The sequence below is a fragment of the Phodopus roborovskii genome, unplaced genomic scaffold, assembly GCF_943737965.1.
Source record: "Phodopus roborovskii unplaced genomic scaffold, PHOROB, whole genome shotgun sequence".
NCBI classification, from domain to species: domain Eukaryota; kingdom Metazoa; phylum Chordata; class Mammalia; order Rodentia; family Cricetidae; genus Phodopus; species Phodopus roborovskii.
The window spans coordinates 2,356,729-2,382,437 of NW_026126410.1; the positions used below are offsets into that span (position 1 = coordinate 2,356,729).

The following is a 25,709-nucleotide window of genomic DNA, read 5'->3' on the forward strand; positions in this document are numbered from 1 at the left end:
GATCCACTAATAGACGCTAAGCACTCTGTAGCAGAAGGTCACTCTGTGAAGCAGATGTTGCTTCATGGGTACTTAGCAGGCTGAATCACATCTGATTACGACGTCAGAAGACTCATATACTTAATGACCGTTACATTCATTAGAACACACACAGACCAGATTTTCCAATTTCACAGTACGCAGCAGAACTACATTTTTGGAGCAAGTCATAGGTGACCAGAGAGATTCCTGCCATTAGATCAGGGGTACAAATAGTTTTGTTCCAAACCAGAATCATTAGAAGTCCAACAGTTTCAAAATACAAACACAACATTGCAGTGTTAACTATGGGGAAATTCTCTAGAGCAGGTAAATTGTCAGTTAAAAAGCATAGGTCATTGTAACATCTGAGGTCTACTTTGCATGACTTAGCTTTGCACATGTATTTTAATGAATTGTCAAATACTATATTTTACCAGAAGGGTGACTCCTTAATTTAATATCAAACTTATTATCTTGCTCAATACATAAGATGCCTTATTTTTTTTATTAAATATAGTTCAAAATGCAACATAATTTAAAGCACCCTATTAAATCATGCTATTAATATAAATACCTATATTAAGAGAGAATAGAAAACATAGCAACTATATTTCTTAGACTATGTGAAATCCAACAGTGATTATTAAGGTAAATAATACAGTCATACATTGGTTGTTTGAAATGAATACATGATGTATAAATAGAGTGACCATATTATCAAACTTCTCTAGCAGATTAGCAATAAAGATAGCTCCTCCCACAACATATAACATCAGTGACCACGTGTTTCTAATGGTGTCTAATAATCCCTATCATGTAACTTAATAACCAGCAACTTCTCACTCTAGAAATGAAAAAGCATAGCTAAAATATCCCAATACATAAAAGCAAGCAAATGCCTGTACTGCTTCTATTTGCAATCTTCCCTCACTAAAATCCTCAAAAGTCTTCCCTGATCCAGTGCCTTGCTGATCAGGACAAATGAAGGTCTAACTCTCACTTAAAATGCAATAAGCTTTTGAAGGAGTATCAGGGATAAAATGGTGCAGAGTTGAAACTCTTACAACATAAAGCCCTACCAGGTTAAACCCCACAGAAGATTCATTATTCAGGTCTCATGTAATTAATTAGGGCTGTCTTCCTCAGCACCAGTGTGCACGACGAGATTCTCCACAGAAAGCTGTAAGGCATGTTTAGAAAGCTCCTCATAGCATACCATGGCAAGTGGCAGCTATAAGGACACAGAGTGCAAACAAATAGAGAAAGGCAGAAATAGTTCAAAGGAAAAGGTGACAAGACTTTGCCTAGAAAGCAGGAGGGACCAGATGACACCATGCTTTTTTTTTTTTTTTTTTTTTTTTTTTTTTTTTAGCTTGGTATCATCCAAGTAGGGCATTGTGCTTTACACATATCTATTATGGCAGCTACTAAACTGTCTGAGGGGAGCAGAGGTGTCTAGGAACCTGGAAAACCAAAGTCAACGTTTTGTGAGGGGTTCACAGTAGATCCCCATGACGTGTAATCTCAGTACAACTCCAAGGATTCAATAAAATCTAATCAGTCATCCAATTACTTCTACATATTTGCTATCCATTGCACAAACATATAACTCATTTTGTGTTACAGGGATGTGCTGAGTCAGTAACAAAGTGAACTCCCTGTATAGACAGTGAAATCACTAGTATAGATGTGCAGGTTGCTATTAAATGCTAAATAAATTTAAGATCACCCGACTTAAAACAAATCAACACATAGCCACTATGGAAAAGTCCCATTGTAAGGTGTAGGAAATCTGCTGAGTTTCTCTAGCTTTTGTTGTTCACTTTGGAAGCATTTACTAAGGACTACACCAGGCAGCATGCAACAAGCCAGTACTTCCCCCGGCCTATGCAGCTACTTTAGCAATGCATTACGACTGCTGGGACCATTTTCATTTGGCTGCACAGTGAAGAGAATTATCAGACAAGCAGGACCAGATGCGAAAGTTTGAGTGGGACAGCCAAACGTTTAAATTCTATAGCATATCATGGACAGAAGCAATATCCACAGGCTCAGAATTCACACCGGTTCTCAAGATTCTGGGAAAGTGGGACATAGCTGGAGTTTGTATTCATTTCTACCAATTTACTCAACTCAGAGCAAGTAGATAAATCCTAGCAATATGAGATGAAGCTAAACACAGCCAGAAAAGATGACAGAAGAACAAAAGTGGGAAAAAAGAAAGATAGATCTAGGCCTACACAGCTCTCTACGGTTTTAAAGTGGCATAAAAATTTGGCTTTCAACATTATGGCTTCCAACACAAAGAATAAATATGATCAGTTGCATGACTTGGAATATTTTTAAAAACCAAAATATTTGCCTAAAACAAATATAAGTATGACTCATACTGAGAACAGAGAGAATTCGTTTTGGAGTCTGCACATAAAGAATTACTGAATATCCAGGGAAGCATTTAGGTCCGAGGTTCAAACTGGACCTAAAGTAATAGAATAGTGACTTGGAGATTATAAAAATGCTCAAGAATCTAACTCAGGTGTGCAGACCCTCATATGAACAACACAGACTGCAATTTTGACCTCCAAGGTTGAGTTAATCCATGGAGGGTAAGTTTGCTCAGGTGTACAAAAAAGGTTTTGGATATATGGATTTGGAACAAACAGACCTCATGCATCACTGAGACACAGATTTGAGGATGACACTGTAATACCGGAAAATTACAAATGGCTTCCTAGTGCCTATCAAACATAAAAGTAACCTCATAGTGAATGTAGTATTTGGTCACAGAAAGGCCAATACAGGGAACTGGAGAGATGGCTCAGCATGTACTTTTCTCTCACAGGACATGTGCTCACTTCCAGCACATGTGCCAGATAGCTCACATCTGTCAAGAGATCGATGGGTCCTTAAATTCACATGTATACACCACACACATACAATGCATAATTTTAGAATAATATAAATAAATCTTAAATAGAGAAAGAGAGGAAGAAAGGAAGGAAGGAAAGAAAGAAAGGAGGGAGGGAGGGAGGAAGGAAGGGAGGGAGGGAGGAAGCCAGCCTGCCTGTCTGCCTGCCTGTTCCAGGGCTGGAGAAATGTCTCATCACTTTGAAGCACTGGCTGCTCTTCCAGAAGACGGACCCAGGTTTGATTCCAGCATCCCTATGATGGCTCACAATCATCCCTGTCCAGCTCCATAGGATCTAATGTCCCCTCCTGGCCTCTGTGGGCACTAGAAATGCAAGCAGTGCACAGACATATATGTAGACAAAACACATGAAATAAAATAAATATTAAACTGTAAGGAGAAAAAAGGGGGAGGGGATGGGGAGCTCAGCATAGATCTTGCCAACTTTCCCCCAGGCACCATATGCATCCATCTTTGCTTTAAGTTGTACTTGCTTTAATCTGGTAAAACATTGTCCTTCCCTTTTCTACATGCAGATTCCATGTAGGCAACACTGCAGACGTCTCTCGGTGGAAATCACTTACCTCTTGTCTACCTCTCTTTAGAAAGTTACCTGTTCTTTTTTCATGGTTCCTTTTACTTGCCCTCCTTTGTACCACAGGTAATTCTGCAGGTTTTTTGACCCCTTTAACTTCTTTAATTCGAAGCGCATGCTACACCCACAGATCAGAACCTTGCTCAGCTCCCCTCAGAGACACTTCAGTTTGCTGTCGATGGGAACAAATACAGAGAACTATAACTGGATAACATGCAGAGAGTTAGAGAGACACTGGAACACTCCACCTAAACGGTGTGTCTCCATCAAACCCTTCCCCTACAGGCTCCTTCAGGCACAAGACAGAGACTGTGGCAGCACATGGAGGGAAAGCCTACACAGGCTCAGTACAAAAGGGGCCCAAATGCTGAAAGACAGAAGTGGACACCGAGTCCCAACTCTAACCAAGAAGCTATTTGTGCCTGATAACTTCTGGAAAGGGGAAGTCAGTTGTTTTCTCTGATAGGGTATTACAGGGTAAATTAACCACACTCCAGGGCAGGCCCGACAAACACCATGTACTTTTTGTTTTGATAGTTTTTGTTCTATTGATTTTTGGTTTTGTGGGCTTTTTGGGGGGGAGGGGAGGAAAAGGGGAGGAGGGAGAGAGAGAAAATGCAAGAGAAAGAAAGAATGTAAAGTTGGGTGGGTAGGGAGGTGAGGATGGTTTGGAATGCATCATGGGAGGGGGAAGAACATGATCAAACTATATTGTGTGAAAAAAAATTAAGCAAAAGCATGCACTGGATACATATTTTTGTGGAATTATATTTAACAGTATTAAATGGGTACTAAGCAGAGTTTTACCTATACTGTTTTTAGTAGAAAAGCTATTTATAAGCATACCTTGCTTCCTAATTAAATGGTGTAAATGCCAAGGTTCTTAGAAGCACACAGCACTGTTTCTTAGGATTTCATAACACTTTCATAAAGTATCATACTTCAAAGACATGTTACAAAATGTTATTGATCACATGGCTTTTATTTGCTTCCATGTGACATGGCCCCAAATGCTCACATGTTGAAAGCTTGAGCTGTCTTCCCATGTACTGGACCACAGCAGCAAAAAGTGAAGGCAAACATCTTGTTTTTACAAGTAAAAAATAGACAAACATTTATTATCCAATTAAATAATAATGGATAGTTTTTATTTTTTTCATACAATATATTTTGGTCACCTCACTGAGAAGGAGAACAAAGTCACTCATTCCAAATACTAATTTTAGGAACATGTTTTGATGTTTCAAATCTACCCTTGGAAAAGATCTGTAAAAAATTGGATGCTTATATTTCATATATTCTTATAAGCTACAGCATGAGAAGATATTTAAAATATATCATTAGGCAGTCTGGTGTATCAAATACATGTTTTCTTTATATTGTAAAGCTTATTATTATACATGTTTCCAAACAAGAGTGTGCTTGGGTCCCCATGAGTGCATACATGTGTATGCAACTGCCTTTTGGAAAATAATCTCTTTAAAACTGTGTAAAAAAGTATACTCCCTGGGTTGAGACATTATGTAAACACTCAATCACTATCAAGTCTTACTTCTTTCTTTTCTCATGGTCAGACTGCTCTTACAGCTTCCATGACAGCCTAACAGCTAGCTACTTAGTTTCATTTATTAAGTTGCCTGAAATATATGGCAGATGCTTTCTTTAAAAAAAAAAAAAAAGGTAAGTAAGTTCTGTTGGGGGGAAAGGAAGGGGAGGGAAGAAGGGAGGGAGGGAGGGAGAGAGAGAGAGCGAGAGAGGAAGAAAGAGAGAGAGAGAGAGGGAGGGAGAGAGAGAGACCTGTTTGCCTCAGAGAAATGGTAGCAAGAGCATGGCAGATGCTTTTTAAACTCAGATTTTATTAAACACCGGGGCTGGACAGGAATGACTGTTCACTTTGCAACCTTGGCTACCAAAGAACATTCTCTAACAGTGTCACTGCATCTGTGTGTAGGAAACTCAAATCACGGTAGACAGCAAACAGGAGTGTTGACAATTAGCGCTAGAAGCCACAGAAATTAGTGGAAAACGGGGTAGATTCCTGCTAGATCAGGCTCTTTACTGACTCCCCCCAGACCCTGTGTTGCTGGAGCTCTGCCCAGGGCCGAACTGAACCTTCGGATGACTTCCTGTGCAACAACCCTACCGTCAGCAGCAAGTGAACTGATATGTCTGTCCACACAAAGGCTAACAAACTGGGTACTAATTTCTCATTCTTCAATGCTACTTAATTGTTCTGAGCATATTTAAGGACATGAAAGACACAGTGTCTGGTGTAACAGTGACTGTTAAAGGTAACTTATAAGGACTGGGAAAGAAACAAGCCCTTTGGGGGAATATGGATCACCCTGAAGGAAAACCATGCAAGAGAAGAACCTTGTCAACCCTGAATACTATAGTCAAGACAATAGTCAGAGTGTATGAAGGGAAGCTTTGCTTCAACAAGTAATAAACTCGTACAAATGCCACAGCAACTAAAGGTCAACCAAATTCTTGCCTTTCTACCAAGAAGGATCTTGATCTTGTCATACCAAGGAAACACAAAAGAACATCAAATGTCTGAATAACTGGGCCTATTTGCTGACGTGGGTAACTTTTTAGGCTGAGTCTTGCTATGCTGCCCAGACAGTCGTCAAATTCACGGGTTCAAACATCTTCTTCCCTCTGCCTTCTGAGAAACCAGCACTGTGGGGGCACACCTCCACATGCAGCTGAAGGGTGTGTATATGTGTGTGTGTGGGGGGGGCGTGGGCTTATGTAATGCAAAGCCCCGCTGGCTTGCCACAGTGCCGCCTGCAGCTCTAAGGAAACTCCTCAGAGGTTTACAGGAGGAGGCTGTGGTGCTCTAGGGGCAGAGTGGAAATGGACTTTTGAGTGTGAAAGCTGGGAGAGAAAAATAACACCTGGCGGGAGGTAAAAGCAACAGCTTTGTCTCGGTGATGTGTGCATCTGTGTGTGTGTGGCAGCAAGTGACAGGAGAGCGTGAGATGAGAAGGGTGGAGGAGAAGGGGTTAATGCCTGCACTGGGCAGGTGTGCACAGGTGGGACAAGAGTCACCACAGTCCTGGAAACGGCTCTGTTTCAACCACCTCCTTCATGATTCCCCTTCCTTCCTTCCCAGGATGTGGCTTACACAGGTCCCCAGGGTAGACATACCCTAATTTGAAGGGAGCTGGAATACTGGGTTGCTTTTGAATACAGCAAAACTGAAGTTTGAGGAAAGTGTGCTAATAAATGGCAAAAGGAAGGCAGAGAGCCAGGGAGGACTCGGGCAGAGGGAAGAGGTCAGGAGACAGGCAGAGGCAGGGGATTGCAGACAATGAAGATGAAAGGACAGGAACATTTTCTCCCTTTCTGCTTGTTTCAGATGGGCTCTCAGGCAGCTCAGGCTGGCCTCAAACTCTATACAACAGAGGATATCCTTGAGCTCCAAAGGATCACCTTGAACTCCCGATTATCTTGCCTTGATATTTGGACCTGGCCTGTGGCCACCTGGTTTTATGCTGTTTTATGTTTATGTTGGGAAGCAAAGCCCGGGCACAGGACTTCCTGTATGCTGGTCAGCCAACTGAGCTATACTCCTAGCCTGAGTATAATTTTGCAAACGTGCTAAAGAACACTGAGAAAGGGTGTATAGGGCATGCACAACTCACTAAGCTGGCAAGCTGAGACATGCCATAGCATCTGCTATCCGCCTGGTAAAAGTTAACACTCCAGTGCTCAGACCATCACCAACTGCTTGTGGGAAGAGGTGGGTGGATGCCCATGTTTCCCTACCTAAAATGAACTCACTCTCACTTCAGTACCCAGTTTGATCTTCACCTTCTCCAACTGTGACAGACAAACGAACCTTTTCTCTTAGGATTCACCTCCCCCTTAAAGCAGGTCACCACACAGAAACACAAGAAGCTTTGCTGCATTTTAAGGCCATACTAGTCTTAGCTCCCTTGAGCAGAACTTCAAGGAGGATTTGCTAGTATATATAACTAAGAGGATGGCTTTAGGTCTGCTTTATCTCCAAAGGTTTGGTATGCTAGCAACCCCAGCACAGCAAGGTCCGGAGTTAGGAACCGACTTCCACAACAGTGGTCATAACAAATTCTAATTAAAACAAATGTTTCTTTTGTCCCAATAATCTCCCATAAATCATAGGTAGCCTCCCCCCCCCACCCAAACACACACACTTCTCTAGAAAGGCAAAAACAGTAAGCAACACTCATCCTTGTAAATGGGGCCAGGGTATGAGCCAGAGGACACATATTTAAAGCCATGCCACAGACTCAACGGAGGCCACATCAAAGCAATGACTGAAGGTCAAGCTTTATCTCTTTCCTTTTCCCTCCTTTGCATCCCCCCATAAAACACTGCATTAATAAGATAACCATCAAAAACTGCACAGTGCGAATCTGCAAAGAATGGTACCACCTCACTCAGGGAATCCCTTTCACACAAACCTGCTCATCTACTTATTACTTAATTTCAGATTCTCAGAGAGAATTAAGTGCCTCTGCAAACCCCTCATTAAGATGCAGCACAGTTTGAATTTTTTTCACTGCTGTAAGTTCACATCAAATGGTCACACACTTCAAATGAAAATCAAAAGCAATTTAAAAATTCTCATTTTCATGTAACATTTTTTTTGTCTACGTCATCATACAATTGACTGAAAAACTACTTATATAAAGATGTTTGACTGTGAAAGTCTTTAATGGCACATTAACAAGCTGTCCTGAGACTCACCATGACAAAGAGCAGAGATGGGCTGATTTTCTCCACTTCTGGGATTGAGAATCTGCTTTGGCTTGTTAGAGCCTCCCATGTGAGGATTTAAAAAAAATAAAAAAGGCACGGTGGTGCATGCCTTTGTTCCCAGCATTTGGGAGACAGAGGCAGGCAGATCTCTGTGAGTTCAAGACCAGCCTGGTCTGCAAAGCAAGTTCTAGGATAACCAGGGCTACAAAGAGAAACCCTGTCTGGAAGAGAAACAAAAAGGCACAATTTTTCAGATCTTTATCTTTTGTGGGGGACATCCCCTATGCTTTCTACTTAAGGTGGTGGGACAGTTCTCAAAACGAGTCCACAGGGTGCCGGTGAGAGGCATGGGGAACTTTTATGGATTAATGTATTTAACACACCTTTTGAGTATTTGGCAGGCTGTGTTCCAGGCAGAGAGCAGCTGGTTAGGCAAGCCCTGAAGCTGATCTTGCCCTTTGCTTTAGGTTACTATTGCTGAACATGTAAGAAGGGTGAGCCAGAGCAGAGGGGATGGAGGGAGGGGCTGAGAGCATTGGAACGGCCACTGTACCTCCCAGAGGTTGGTGAATATCTGGAACCATCTTTAGGTGCATGGAAGAGACCAGCCACAATGCCTTAATTGTACCGGAAACCCTAGGCAATGCTTTGACCCTTGGCATGTTCTATTTGCAAAGGGAACTCTGCTGGTTGTCTGAAATTTGTTTAAGGACTTAACATTTAGATCACCAGAATTAGACATTCTGAAAAAGGAAATGAGGGAGTTTGGTGGGAGGAACACAGCCATTGGAATTAAAATCTCATTGGATGGTTTGTAAAGAATACAATGAACAACTAGAGAGAATAACAATCAATTGGAAAGCAGTAAAATCACTCAAATAGCAGCAGAATGATAAAGAAGCTTACCTACAAACACATATTCAAAGACAGAAAGAACGGGAAAGCTCAGTGTGCATTCCCTAAGAATCCCAGAAGGACAAAATCCCAGGAGGACAGAGTAGAACTTTCTCTGGATTTCTATAGCCTTCTCCAATGTCCCAAACATCATACTTACATCTGCAATGTTCTACAGGATATAGACCCCCTCCTTCTCATTCTATATGACCATCTCTACTTTTCTTAACTGTTATTAGAGAATAGCATAGGAGGACATATTTTAATTTAGGAGGTAATGTCTCATGACTAATATTAACTTCTTGTCTTAGTGTTCTATTGCTGTGAAGAGACACCATGATTATAGCAACCCTTATAAAGGAAAAGATTTAATTGGGGCTGGCTTACAGTTCAGAGGGTTAGTTCAATATCATCATGGTGGGGCATGGCAGCACACAGGCAGACATGGTCCTGGAGAAGGAGCTGAGAATTCCACATATGAATCCACAGAGAGCAGGAAGAGAGGGACACTGGTCCTGGCTTGAACTTTCAGTACTCTCCAAGGCCCCAGGAGAGGCTTCAGTAACTGTAGATGTTGGCAAATTGGAAAGCCTATTCCAGAAACCACCTTTGGTACCTAACTCTGTATTAGTCAGGGTTCTCTAGAGTAGTAGAAATTATAGAATAAATCTCTCTGTGTATAGGGTTTTATTAGAATGACTTACAGGCTATGGTCCAGTTTATCCAACAATGGCTGCCTATGAATGGAAAGTCTGAGAAACTGCAAGGTAGGATGTTTCGTCTGGTCTTCAGTACACACTGGAATCTATCGATCGCTTGTGAGTCCAGCTCATAAAACAATCTCCCAGGGTTCAGGTTAGATACTACTTCTTAACAATGGGAACTTGAAAAATCTCTACTCCGAAGGGTCAACACACACACACATGCTGTTCTAGTCATGCTCTTTATTCTTCTGCCTATAATTTTCTTGTCCTAATTGTCTATAATTTTCTAGCTCTAGTTCTTGTAGTTCTAAATGTTTAATTTCCCTTCTAATTTACCTGCTTCTCTATTCATCTAGCTTAAAAATATTTTGTTACATGAAGTTTAAAGCTATAATAAAAAAAATTACAATAGTTATATCTCATTGGCCAAAAGCACATTCCTTTGGGTGAGTGATAAGGGCAGAGCCCTTTACCATGGCAACGCAAAGTTTCAAGGTTTCTGGAGTAAGACGGTGACCAGAGGGCATGGCACAGAGCCCAGTGAGACAAGCTTCAAGACAAGGTCTTTATCAGCCAGACTTGGCATGAATTTTTAGGTTACTTTGTGTAAATAAACATGGCTAGACACCTAAGACTCTGACCTTGTACAGAACTGTAAAGTTTTAAACATATGATCCATTAAAAAAATCTTTAGTCTAGTTTAAACTTACTCTGAGGTAAAAATGAGCTAATTGTGTGCCATTTTTCTTAGACTTAGGAGAAAAGGAAAAAAAATATAACATTTCTTTTATTAGTCTAAATAAAAGGAACAAAGCAGGCTTTAAGTGTCTTACAGCCTTGTGGGACAATAGATCTAGTTATGAAACATTCCCTAATGTATTTTCTATAATCAAATTATGCAGTTAATAAGAAGTCATCTTCCTGACCATGTATAGATATATGTGTGCCCAGTAGATGGAATATTTTCAACAGATAAACACATAAGCAGTGGGAAAACACTTAGGGAAGAGATGAAGTGGCACGCGAGAAAAATTACAGATATAGGTGAGTGACCAGTTTTCAGAGTCAGTGGTCCTGTAAGCCTTGCTAGACAGGATTGTCTCCATTAGAGTCTTTTAGTCTATACTTGAATTATCAATTGCCATATGCTGTATACTTCCAAGGCCCCCTACTTCCAAGAAGTAGGTTCTAATGCCAGTGAAGGAACAGATTTGCTATCAAGGGTGTGAGCAGAGAGAGAGAGAGAGAGAGAGAGAGAGAGAGAGAGAGAGAGAGAGAGGGAGAACTTCTTTCTTCTATGTCCTTTATTTGTAAAGACTAGCACCAGAAGGTGTGGCCCAGATTAAACAGATTAAAGGTGAATCTTCCTACCTCAAATATCCAGATAAGAAGTGGGTTTTCCCATTTGAAAGAACTTCATGGAAAAAAAAAGTGTGCCCACCATGTAGGTTTTATTTAATTTCACATATAGTCAACCAAGAATAGCCATCACAAATCCATCTCTTGTCAACTTGACAAACAATCGTATCTCCTTATGTCAAACCTAATTTCCAAATGAAAACAATGACCATGGCATAATTATACCTAACATAATATAACTATCCCATGTAAACTGAAAATTCATTATATATTTAACCATGGCACAAGTATGCCAAAGACGGTATGGTGTTGGTCCTGCAGAAGTATCTGAGAGTTCTACATCCTGATCGGTTGGCATAGAGAGAGACTGGGCCTAGTGTGGGCTTTTGAAACCTCAAAGCCCACCTCCAGTGACATACTTTCTCCAATAAGGCCACACCCCACATCCTTATAATTGTTTCCAATAGCGCCACTCCCTGATGACTACGAATTCACACATATAAGCCTATAGGGAGTTTCTCACTCAAACCACCGCACTTCTCTTTGATGGATCTTACTATATCTTCTTTGCCCGGAGCTCAAATACAGTTCCTCCATTTGCACACTTGCTTACAGTTCAGTGTGTGGAAGTAAGTGAAGTGGTTGTCTTGCTGGTTAAAGTAAGTCATCTGGCCATGTAATTATCACCAGGAATACCACAGACATATCCTCTACAGCATTCACAGTTGTGCGTAATTATTCCTAACAGAAGCACACATACAACATTTCTACCATACACGCATGGAAAATAGTATAAAAATAACCTTTGAAAGCCTCCGCTTATGTTTTTGGGATATTCATGTACTCATCTAAAAATATTTCACCTGAGAATAAGCAAACAAGAAAGAAAGGTGTCTCAATTTTGACAATAAAGAATTCTTGGCATATAATCGATAAACACTGTTCTCCCTCCTTATTACCTAATGAGCATTTGATTTCACTGCAATTAACTTTTATTGACTTTAAGCGGCATATACAGTATGACATAAATAAAACACATTTGCAATATGGGTCAAGACAGAAAGGAAGGCAACTGAAAGCTGTACCGTTATATGACTTAGGAGGAATGAAAGCAAATCAAATATTCCCAGCAGTACAGAATTGGTTATGGCTTTCAGAGAACACAGTCCTTATTAAAGAAAATGTGCGTGTACACGGGAGGATGCTAGGAAAGGATGCAGGAGAACCAGGGGTGAGTATTTGCTGCAGTTCAATGTAATTCTGTGTAAACGAATTAACTACTAGGTTTCAGGGTTTTTTTTTTGTTTTTTTTTTTTTGTTTGCTTGTTTTTTTTTTTCTCCATTTAAAAGAATAGTTGGGGTGGAGTGGGGAACAAGAAGGGGTCTAAGGCTAAAGTCAGAAAACATTCAGTTTTTGAAATTCTCCCTATTTTAAATATTGCACATTACAATCTTGAAACATGTTAGCTCATCTTATGTTAAAACTGACTAGAACAAAAATCCCCATGCGGTTACCTTCAGTCAAATATGAAGCATTTCAGACATATAACAATAAAATCACTTTATTTTGAGTGGGAATGTTATAAAACTCCATCATATTATGTCATCAATACATTATTTTCTGCGATAAGTATTAAAAAATGATACCTTCACAGAAAAACTCTGCTAACATCTGCGGTAATCTACTATCTTCACCTATAGTGAAAATCACGGTGTATCCAAGTTATGTTCTCTAATTGTGGGTGATGCACCCTTCAGAAAGGCTCAGTGTTGGTGGCACTGAAGTGAGAACATTAGATCCAACCTACTTGCTGATGAGCTCAAGGCCCCATGGGAAGGTGAGACACAGTTGAAGGAGCTAGGTCTCTGGGTCTTTGAAGGACATGTGTTGTTATATGTCATCTCTATCCCATTTCCTTGTCTCTGTCATTCCTGGATGACATAAGGTGAGAAACACACTTCCACCTTGAGGCATCTGCCTTGCTACAGGCCTAACAGGAATGGAGGCAGCTGAGCAAGGGCCGAGCCCTCGGAAACTGTGAGTCAAAACTAGTCTTTTTTCTCTTTAGCTGTTTGCTGATACATCAGCAAAAGTTAACTCATACCAACTTAAGTTTGATAGTAAAATCACAATAAAAACAATTGCTGAAAAAGCCAGGATGTTCTTCAAGCTTAAGAGAGAAGTTGATCTGGGGCTGGGAGTGTAGTTCAGGGGTAGAGAGAAAAACTAGCATGTGTGAGGTCCTGGGTTCAGTCTCAGGGGCGGTGGAGGGAGCAAGAGGATCTATTTAACAAACTGTTGAAAAAGGAGATTCTCCTTTATTGAAATCTTTACCTGATTTTCACTTCTCAGATATTTCTGCAGCTACAGAATGGGTTAGTGATCGGAAAACAAACCCCCTAATAGCTGCAGTGAAATTGCTTCCTAAAACATGCTAACTTTGACACTGATTTTTTTTCCCTAGGATTTTGATATCATTTGTTCTCTGCAGCTGAAACTGAGTTGAATCTCCTGTTTCGGGCTACCTCCCTATTATAGTATGGCTTGAGGCAGAGATGCTATGCTATCATTAACATTAAGTGTTACATAGATGCAAGATCTATGGCAACTGTTACATTCTTTCTGTTCATGGCAATATGCACTGCTGGTGAAGTACTCCATGGAAACCATGCAATGGTGTTCTTTGATATAAGAACAGTCACTGCTAAAGCTTTCATGTATACTTGCTGATTCCCATTCTTTGCTGCTATTATCGTGGGGATACAGATTTTGCATGTGAGTGCAACACTATCCTATCTACAATATACACTTTGTCTAAAACTTTACTGACTGACATCTACAAAAGCATGCCGGTACAGGAAGAACACAGGCCTAACCCAGGAAAGACCAAAGGTAAAAATTAGAAAACAAATATGATATTGCTATATTGACTACATGTACTATAAAACCTGAAGGGCTACCAAAGGCTGGACAATTATATGGTTCTGTTGTACATTTAAAGAAGCAATGGGTGTAATTAGTGTAGCTGGAAGTTTGCAACTTTTCTTTGGGATGCTCAATGCCACTAAGGACTAGGACACCAACACAGAGGAGCAACAGTCTGATACAATGTTTCATAGATTTTTCTGGTCTTTTATTTCATCAGCCCACAAGTAATTTAGTACCAATTTATTTTAAAACATCCACAGAAGTAAATGAGCAATATGTAACAGTTTAAGAAGTGCTGGTGTGTGAGATCTCAGCCATCTGTAACTAAACACTACAGATCAGGAGGCTTGTTTTAGATTCTTTGTTTAAGCTCTAGAGGTCAGGAGTTCCCACTAAGGCATGGAAGGGTTGGTTTCTAGTGATAGCTCCCTTGGCTGCCCTTCTCCATGGTTGGGCTTGAAATCTGCTGAGCAGTTCTCTGGAGTCTCTTCCTATAGTGATATTAATCCTACAGGTTCACTGCTCTACCCTTGTGGCTTCTTGAACCTTCCTAACCTTCTCAAAGGTGCAATCTACTGCTAAAGGTCATCACAAGAGCGAGAGCCTCAACTTACTAAACAGACACTCAGTCCATTACCAGCCGGGTAGTCTCCTCATTCAAACTTAATAATTGGGCTAACCTATTTCCTATTTTAAATTCTCTAGCTTCTCATCTGTAAAAATGAGGTGACTCATACACAGGAGATAAAATCTAACACTTAGAACAATGTATACCTAAAAATTGTGAAGGACTATTTTAATTTTGGGGCATTTTTCATTTAGTTAAATAAGTCTTATTTATTTATTTATTTTCATTTTCTATCTAACAAAGATTGAGGCTATGTCTTAGGCTCATAAGGTAATTACTTTCTCTACCAAGGTCTTTATAAATATGCCGTATTACTACTAAATTTATAAAGCACATATATACCTGCCTATACTTCAGAAAAAGTCCTTAGTGTTTACTTAGGTGTGCTACAACATGAAAGATGGAAATAGTGTAGGCTATTACAGGAAAGACTATCTTATATGCAGCCAAAGCTTGCTCCATCTCAAAACTCACACTTTGAAGTATTAAATTTGTATTATTTGCATTCATCAATTTACATTTCAAATGCAAAACATTTGCAAATGTAAAGATGAATGAAGCCACGTTTTGTTTTACGGCATTTACTCTGAAAATCTGATTAAGATAGATGTCTTCAGCTCGAAATTCTTCAATGTCATGTTGTCGTAGTTCCCATCAGCAAGATGTTTTAAAGGCTTTCGATTAATATTGCATGCCAGAACTGAAATTACATCCTTTGTCGTTTAGTTCTTAATGGTGCGAGTGATATCTATCAAGCACTGTTTCATGAAGCATGTGTGATTTTTATTACACGCTGTTTTCACAAATCTTTTTCAAGTTTTTTTTTCCTTCAGAAAGATGGCTTAGGGTTTAACAATAACTACACCCCTTCAATGAAAACCATGAGTTTTAAAATGAGGTGAAACTGGTATTGTATCAATAAAAATTTTTCTACTTGAATCTGTCACATGCTCCTATTTAAACATCCTCACAAATATCTGCTTTAATACAGCAATTTAGAAAAAGTCATACTATACACGCCTACAAAGCTTTTATCATTAAACATGTCCATTATTTCCCTGATAGGGAAAGTACGTTATGTCTGATTCTAGTATATATTAATTCTGAATGATGACTGGGTCTGTGCTGCCAAAATACGTGTTTTACTTTTAAAATATAATTTACTATTAGGACAAAGCTGCCATTATCAATAATTCCAGTAATTATGAAACTCAAACACCTCATTTTCGTGTAGTAAGGACCCAGAATCTCTGTATTACAACGATAACAATTCTCTAATTAGCAGTTATGTGGGAAAAAAGGAGATGATTCTATTTGGCTTTTGTCCCTTTATTGTGAGTCAATTTATCTGGGTCGTGGCTCTTTCACTAACAGATCTTCCTTGTCTCACGTTGGTTCCTTTTAACTGTAATATTTGTACCGGGGGACAGAATGTAACTGCTAAGGTCTTTTTCCAGCTTCTACAGCACTTTAAAGCTTGGGCGGTTAACTCTAGTCTGCAATGTGTCATGCTTTAACAGCGGGCAGTTTATCAAATATAAATCTAGTCAAGGTAAAACAACTGATCAAAACTTTTATAAAGGACAATGGCAAGGGTCTCTCACTGGGATGTGTCTCTCTTGGACCTTGTCTCCACAGCTGATATAAGATAAATCTGGTTACATCTCTCCCAACTTAGCCCTGAACTTCAGGGATCGAACAGAAATGTGGCTTTTGCCAACTATGTGTCTCTTCTAAAAGGGAATAAAAATATTAACATTGAGATTGACATTCTCATCCAGCTTTAAGATGCACACTCATCTTGTTTGGATAATTGCACATTTAAAATTAGAGGCTACTTATCTGGTCCCAGACATCAGGGGATAATGCACATAGAAAAGGCTGTTCAGACCTTAATTCCCCACGGAACTCAGGGCCATTCTCATCCCTTCTATAGGGAAGAGCCATCTATATCTCTCCCTTGGTGTTTCCTTGAATTCTTTTGGTTGTATGTGGCTTCACTGAAGAAATGGCAATAGTTCACTTTAAAAACATTCTCTCCATTAGCTGGAATTGATTTTTTAAAAACATCCCAACACATCCACATCCAGTATATAACAATTCCTTTAACCCTGACACTCAAGAACACTGTGTGTTTAAAAGACAATCATCTTGCCTAAGAAACAAAGATACTCATATAGTCTTCTTCATTTTGTTTCTTTACGCAAATCATTTGCCTAGTGACAACAAAAAAGAAATGACTAAAGTTCCAGGCTCAAATTAATAGTATATAACTCAGAGGGAGCTGCTGTCAGATGTTTTACTCTTTTGGATTTTTTTGGAGGGGGCCACCACCCAGCTCCCAAGTAAATCACACATGGAGTAACAGTTATTCTTAGTTATGAATGCCCAGCCTTAGCTTGGCTTGTTTCTAGCCCTTACACCTTTGTCCTTGGGGTTTTTATCTTTCTTAATTCTCACTTTCCTTCTTACTCTGTGGCTAGTTGGGTGGTGGGGTGGCTGGCCCCTGATATCTTCCTTTCCTTGTTCTCTTGCTCTTCTCTTCTTGTTTCTCCTTCTACTTATTCTCTCTGCCAGCCAGCCCTGTCTATCCTTGCTCCTGTCTCGGCATTGGCTGTTTAGCTCTTTATTAGGACCACCATTAGGTGTTTCAGACAGGCAAAAAAATCACAGCTTCACAGTTAAACAAATATAGCATAAACAAAAGTCACACACCTAAAAATAATATTCTACCACAGGGAGGAAATTCCACATAAAGGAAATGATAAACACTCAAGTTGAGAATGTCATGGGCTCAACACACATCTTCACAGTTAATCTCACGAACACCTTAAACTACTGTAATTCATTTCTGTTTTCCTTGTGAGCAAAAGTTTGGGAAAATGAAGACACCTGACAGTGACAGTCAAGAAGCTTTCTAGAAGAGTCAATGTTGATACCACTTTTGTTTTGGCCCACATGACTGAGAAAAAGAAAGAGACATGAGTTCTAGATAGGATCAGAGAAGCCAAATTTTAAGTTGAAGAACAGCTTTAGTTAGATTTGAGCTGGGAGCCGGTAAGCTTCCAGGGAGTAAAGGACAATAAGGCCTTCGCAAGTCACCAGTGAAGACCCTTCCAGTATAGGGACACTGCACAATGTACTTTAATAGGGGGAGGCCAAAGAAACAGTGATTTGGGAGTTCTTTCCTAATTTTATATAGAGACAAATACTTTTAATATGTGGGTAATGTTTTAGCTTTCATTTTTTTCTGGAAGTAGTACATCTTTTTCTTAAGAAACAACAATGAAATTACTAAAAACAAACAAACTAACAAACAAAAAACCACAAACAGAAAACACAAAACCAAAATAAACTTTCAAAAAAACTGAAGAAAAAAAAGGAGGCTCCTGGGTCTTGCCCAGTGGGCCTGGAAGGTTATTTTTACAAAATCAGAACAACTGGAATATAAGTATACAGCATTTTCTGCAACACTCACAAAATCAAGCAGCACTGCGTTACACCATCTCATGGGTTCACCTTTGCTCATTGCCACTATTTAGTAGCAAATGTTCAATACAGTATTTTAAATATTAATAGCTTTCTTTTGTTTACAAACAACTATTAACTCTTTAAACCCCTAACTGACCAAATGCGGTCTCTATTTTGGCTATGTGATCAAAATAGCTAAGAAACTTCTATACTATATCCAAAATGACACCAGTTTCCTACATGATATCTTGTCTCATTCTGTTAAGATAAAACAGGTAATTTAAACATGTTAACCTTATGTACATTGTAAAAATAGAGAATTAGTGCTGATTAAAAGTATCATTTATATTAACATGTTTAGTCATGTGCTTCTGAATGCCACAGCAATTAGGGGAAGCTCACCTTAAATACACAATTTGACTTTTAAAATATTCACCAAAATGAAGTGACAGACAAATGCAATTAAATGATTATTCCAGCACGGGAAAAGGTATTCTAAAAGAGAATACTAATTAACTTTCAAACAATGAATTTTGTAAAGCCCATTCCACCCAACACGTTATTACACATACTTAAAAAAAAAATGGAGAATGGCTTCAGAAGCATTCTTTACATTCAAAATGTACTCCACGTGACCAGCAATCAAAGCTGATTCATCAGATTTAGCAGTAGGAACTCCCCCCAGCCCTGAGCTACATCAGATAAGCTCCTCAGAGGGATAGGATGGCTGTCATGCCTTCATTCATACATGTTGCTTGCTAAGATTAGCATCATGAAAACACTTTCCGATTCCAAGTCTGAAATATGAAGATTTATAACTCGGCAGAGCTAATGGAGCTGTCAAAAGGGGAAGTTACACTCCGGGTAAAATGGTCACATTGTTGTCTACTTTTCATCCTCACTGAGGAAAAACAAGATCTCTGTGAGGAACTCTGAAAACATCATGGGTGAAAGAGTCACAAGGGGAGTAGGGCAGAGATTTAAAAGGGTATCTCTCCACAGAACATCAGCCGAGGGGTGCACACAGGAGCTGGTGGGGTTCGTACACATCTTCCTTCCAGCGTTCAGCCCCCTTCCATTTAGGAGTCTTGAAGAGTAGAACAAAAGAGCCAGCCAAGCTACCAAAATAGCATTACAGCACATTATTAATAGTGCCAACCTAAGAAATGACAGCTCTCAAAGGAGAATTTTTGTCTCCACTTACTGTAATTAAACTCCCAAGTCTGAGAGGTGGATTCGAACCTCTTTTTTAGATATCAAGAAAAGCCAAGACTGACTACGATTTAGTTTCTGTTCATGGCATACCCTGAAGCACAATTATGTCCTTCATACAGCAGAGGCAGCAGCCGACGACACAACAAACTCGAGCATTATGCAATGTCCTCCAAACAGCCTGGATGCAGCCCATATCCTTCTTACAGGTAAATTAGTTCCCGATGAATGCCCCCCCCACTCTGATAGTGGGTGCTGAACCATTAAATTTGAAATGAGAACTAAATCAAAATTATAATGGTTTGAACAGTTCAATTCATTTCACTTTTCTCCTATCGGAGGCATCACAGTAACCTTGCTTTAAGATACGCTAGTGTGACTTTAAAAGTTTCATTGGAAGTATGATGTCTAAAGATTCATCTAGATAACCATACTAGTGGGTGAAAAGAAACTCAACCCAGAGACACAACTTGGAAAAAAATCCAATGTAGCCAATGCAGTGTTATTATTCTTTCTGTTACAAGTCTTACAGGAAAACATATTTCTTGTCTCCTAAATGTAAATTATCAATCTGTCCCAAACTAAATCCATCGTCTTCCCATACACTCTGTCCAACACATCCTTTCTTCCTCAGTTATATCATATTTCCCCTGAAATCACCATATTGTGTCGCAAAGCTTGGTGGCAGTTTTGACTTTCTGTGATCCTTCATATTTAATCATGTTTGATACTTAGTTTATTCAAAGTGTTATACAGTCACTTTTCTTCTTCTGTATTTCCACTGTATACCCCATTGTACCCTCATTGTAGATTTTTTTTTAATACTCTTTGGGGGCCTGCCACCCAGCTCCCAAATAAATACACAGAGACTTATTTTTACTTATAAACATCCAGCCTTAGCTTGGCTTGTTCCTAGCCAGCTTTTCTAACTTAAGTTATCCCGTTTCTCTTTAACTACATTTTGCCTCTGGGTTTTTTACCTTTCTTTATTCTATATACCTTTCTTTCCTCCTTAGTCCATGGCTGGCTGAGTGTCTGGGTAGCTGGCCCTTGGCATCTTCCTCTCCTTTTCTCACTCCTAGCTCTTCTCTTCTATTAATTCTCTCTACCTGCCAGCCCCAGTCTTCTGCCTCAATATTGGTCATTCAGCTCTTTATTAGACCAATCACATGTTTTAGAAAGGCACAGTAACACAACTTCAGAGAGTAAAACAAATACAAAAGGTACAACATATCTTTGCATCATTAAACAAATATTCCATAGCATTAACACATCCTAAACTAATTGTCCACAACACCCCATCCCATCCTACTCATTCACCAAATAAAATAACAATCACTATTCAAAGAGCAGGTATGAGCTATATTTAAAAAAAAAAAAAAAAAAAAAAAAAAAAAAAAAGGCTGACATCCCTGCTGACTCCATTCTGCTACATGATCAACTGATACTTCCTTTTGTTCTAATTTTATCCTCTCTTGTCTCAGCAATGCTTTACTTGTGACAGACCACAGCGCAAATTTTATTTAAGAAATCATGGTACAATGCTGTAGAATATGAAAGAAGGCTGACTTCTTAGCCTAACGGAGTCTATCTTCTACTTGTGGATAAATTGCCTTACATGTCTGTAGTGACTGCAACACATACCTACATTTCTAGCAACTACAGAAAAGTATTTTAGAGCAAGATAATCAAGAAAGGTTGTCTTGTATTTGGAATTAGTTTGTTCTGCTAGAAGTGCGGGCTAACATCTATCTAGGCTTTAAAGAGAGAAACAAAGGATCCTCTTAAAGAGGTCACCACCTAAAAGGTGGTGAGGGTCATCACTGATACCAGTTTATAAAGCAGCTTTACGGGGTGGGGGCAGGACGGATTCTGGATAAATAGGAATGAGTGCAGTGACTTAAACTCTCCAAGTGCAAGAGTTTTCCCTTGAGTTGAAGTTCCCCAGAGAGATTTCCTTCCAGCAAAGAAGTCAGCAGGAGATCATCCCCAATGCTCTTCCAGGATAGGAATGCAGGCCAAATGATAACAGCAATTCAGTTGGGGGATGCCAGCCTTTTTTGTGAGCATGGGAGTCTAAAAAGAATAAATTGGACAATGGTTTATTCATCCACTCTACAAATATTTACCAACTTCTAACCCAGCACGAGGGATGCATTAGTTAAAAACAAGCACATACATAAAAAAATATGCCCGTGCTGGGCTTACGCTGTAGCACGCCAGGCAAGGGGGTAAAAAAAATACACAGTAAACACAATAAACAATGGCATAAAAACACAATGAATAAAACCAGTGACCTGATAAACTACAGGCAGAGGTGGGTTGTGTGTGTGGGTGGGGGTGTGTGTTAGAATTGCTGTGAAGGACCACTATTATAAGTTGGTTGTCATGAAAACTGGATGCATTGGGAAGATGGTATTTCTACAAAGACTTGAGAAGAATATGTTTTGGGCATGTGGATAATGGTTTAGAAATGACTATGTGTTCTGACATCTATGTGAGCAATCTCATAGAATTTTGAGTGAGGAATCTTCACAAACATTAGCGAAACTGGATAAAATAAGGACTGTCATTTATGTGTGAGATATTTATAGCTATGAGTGTTAATATAGTCTCTAAATTTATAGATTTTCTTTCAGGTTAAATGAATTTTCAAGATTTTAAATATAGTAGATCCATGGGATTATTGAGGACTCCAGTGCAGTTTCCAAATTAAATTGGTGGTCAGCATACAAAATGAAGGGCTGGGAAGGAAAATGGAGGAATCAAGAAAAGGACAGTCCAAATATGCTCAGAATTAACTCCCATCTTTTAAAATCATTTTAAATCACAAAAGCTCATCTTTTTAATCCATGTTTGTGATGATCCCATCACTCTGGAAATCTACATAGGACCATGGCATTTCTGCTAAATTTTAATCACTGTTTTTTTCCCCTTTTTCCCCCTCCTTCATCTCCACCCTGAAGTGTTTGCATCGTCTCTTTTCTTGAATAGCAAAGCACATATTTAATTGTAACATGCCACGGCACTGAACGAAGACTTACTGCATATGCCTGTCCATAGGAAATTCTTCTCATTTTATTCCATATTCAAGATGTTTTCCATCTATGCCACTCACATTGAAAACAGATGAAGAAGCAGAAGGGAAAAGAGCCACACCAGGGAGAGCTTCCTTAGTGATTGGGAAATGAACTCGGTTTCTTGAAACTATGCTCATGGTGTGGCAGGATGGAGTAAAAACAAGTTAACCTCCAAAAAATCTACTCAATAGACACCCAAATCTAACACAGTGGCTTTTCGTAACATTGTCTAAACACAACCCTGAATCTACTGCTGTTTAATTTTGCTTAATACAATGCTCTACCACAATTAAAAATGAGAATAATGGACTGAAGCCTAAACTCTTTCAGTACAGGTTCAATCTACAACAGAATGAGGAAACTCAGGAGAAAGGCTATCCAACCTTAGTTATTTACTCTTTTAGCACAGTACTATTCTTGCTCAGCACCGACACTTACAGAAATCCCATTTATTTCTCCTTTTAAATATAATGCCTTGTCTAAGAGGGATTTCTTCCAAGAAACTCAAAATCAACTTATTTTGATCTCCCAAAATATTGAAGTATGAAAAAAAATTTGAAGTGTGGTATCAAAGTAGGCCTTTCTAGAACATTTAAAAGAGCATGTTTCTCTTCATATTCAAGAAAATTAGAGGCTGAAGTCAAAGCACTGTCAATATACAGGGAGCTTTTGATCTTCTTGTAGCTACTAGTAGGCAGAATGTTTAAGCTCAGTTTTTAGAACCACGAAGCTGCAAACTAGTATGATTGCCAGCTGTTTGTACAGCCACACTTTCCCAGCAACAGAGACAAGTCCATTCCTTCAAGAGTAGAGTGCTTTTGTATTAAAACAAAGAGTCTGAGTTCTTGCCACCCTGATTCTCTGAAAAGCCTGCCATACTTACTATCTGGTCATTTAAGCAAAAGTTTGCCAATGATTGCTTTTCTAACTGAAAATTTTCTTGGATTATGGTTCACATGTAGTTTTAGGAAATAATGGGTTTCTGTAGACTTTAGCAGGTGTTTCTCAATAGTTAACATCTAGCAAAATACCAGGAGGAAATGATCTTAATCAAATTTCCAGTATACATGCATGCATGAGAAAGAATATGTGTATGCTGCCCATTTAAATTTCAAACAATAACATCTTAATAGCTCATGCTATAACAAGGGCTTTTTCTTATCCTTTATGAAGCAAAAAATTAGTGATAAAGCATTTAAAAGTTCATGTTAACTTTACGTTTAGCAAAAGTTAGTGACAGATGAAATCAGGATAAAGACATTCAGATCTATGAATGCTTTGCAAAAATTTTATATATATATACATATATATGCATACAAATATACACATATACACATGCATATACATACATACACACACATGTATACACACAGAGCCTCATGACTGTGAGGAAAAAGAATTCTCTGATCAAATAAACAGCTTCAATCACATGTAAAGGTTCTTGTTGTGGTACATTTTGTGGAAGATCTTACCTTCTAACTAGCCAATCTTTTAGAGAGTAGACATGGAAGAAAGGTAGGTGTGTGTGTGTGTGTGTGTGTGTGTGTGTGTGTGTGTGTGTATGTAGAGAGTAACAAGCAACAAAAATGCAATCAATTTTAGGGTTGCTGAGAGGTGACCTGCTTTTATCATTTGAAATTATATCGGAAAGGCAAAATAATACACTTTTGTGTGTTTTCAGTTAAACACACAACACATGGTATCTATAAATGGCTCCATGGAATGTCTTAACATTTTAAATGATTCTTTATACAATGGCTCAGGAGAAATCATTTGGTTAGAGATGTGCCCTCCATTTCCTAAGCAAGGAACTAAAGAAAGGAGAAGTTTCATAGATACTATTTAGTCGATATGGCAATAAATAAATTCATGAAGCAATGCATAGCGAATGACAACAGTCTGTAAGTAAGCCCTTCCAATAAGCATTCCTCCTGGAATGTAGTGAAGAATAAATTAATGAATAAATAAATAATAAAAAATGAAGCCATGGAAAATTGCAATTCTGATAGAAGTAGGAGCCCCAGTGTTAAAAGGATGAATGATATAAGTAGACACTTTAAATGATTGAAAGAAAGACCTATAAAGAACATAAATCCCTACCCTCCTATAATGAAATTGAATCTTGATGTTCATTTTAGTGAAAAACTATGGGGCTTTGGATGAACTGTAAGAAAGCATTTCAAGCTACAAATGAAGAAGGTATCATATTTAGCAACTAAATCTTTTATTTTTTAAATCAAAATATTTCTCTGCATTTGAAATAAAAAGGGAAGCATTGTGAGTTAAATTCCCTTTAAGAGAGATTTACTTTAGTTTTCCACATTTCATTATAGTTAATCTATTTATTTTCATTCTTGAATGAAATTGACTTTCCGTCTAAAAAATAAGCAGTAATAAACAATAACAAATGTGAAACAAGTTTCTGTGGAAGGGCAATCATTTCAATAATGTGTGAGATGCGACTCTCAAGAGTTTTCTCTAATAAATAAAGCATTAGAGCATGAGGGGATAACTTGACTTGAACTATAAATAAGCTTCCTTTTTAATATTAAATTATACAAAATTCGTTTGATATAAAACTTAAGGATCCCCCCCTCCCTCTTCCCATTGTTTCCCTAGTACAGTACCCATCTTCAAATCCTTGAGGGAAAATATTAAAGTTTTCTGGTATACTGCTCGGAAGTCACAAATATTTCTGATATTTGTTCAATGTAGAAAAGCTGCCTAAAACACAAGTATATTAGGTTTTCGACATTTCTTTCCTCTCTATTATACCCGTTTCTTGTAAACAGCTGTGATGGTGCCACATAGAATTTTATCACTACACTGGTTTGATGATGCCCAAAAAATGTGATTGAGGAATTTGACTTTTCTATTAAATCTCATTTAATGCTTATGGTGAGGAATGAATGAGAAGTTGTGAAAACCAGTTTATAGTAATTTATTTTAAATATGGCTGGAGAGATGGCTCGGTAGGTGAAGTATTTGCCATGCATGTGTGAGGACATGAGCTCAGATCCTGAGAAGCCATGTAAAAGATGGGTGCAGTAGTGCACACATCTGTGATGTCGGGGCTCTTGTGGCGAGGTAGCAGGTGGATAGGAGCATCCTCAGAAGCTCATGGGCCAGCTGGCCTACTACATACAGAGATAACACATG

At 38.8% G+C, this 25,709-nt stretch overlaps 1 protein-coding gene across 11 annotated transcripts in view; it reads right to left on the reverse strand.

Moving 5' to 3' along the window:
* Positions 1 to 25,709, reverse strand: part of Tenm3 (teneurin transmembrane protein 3) — a 1,243,671-nt gene that overhangs the window by 175,030 nt on the left and 1,042,932 nt on the right. The window lies entirely within an intron of this gene.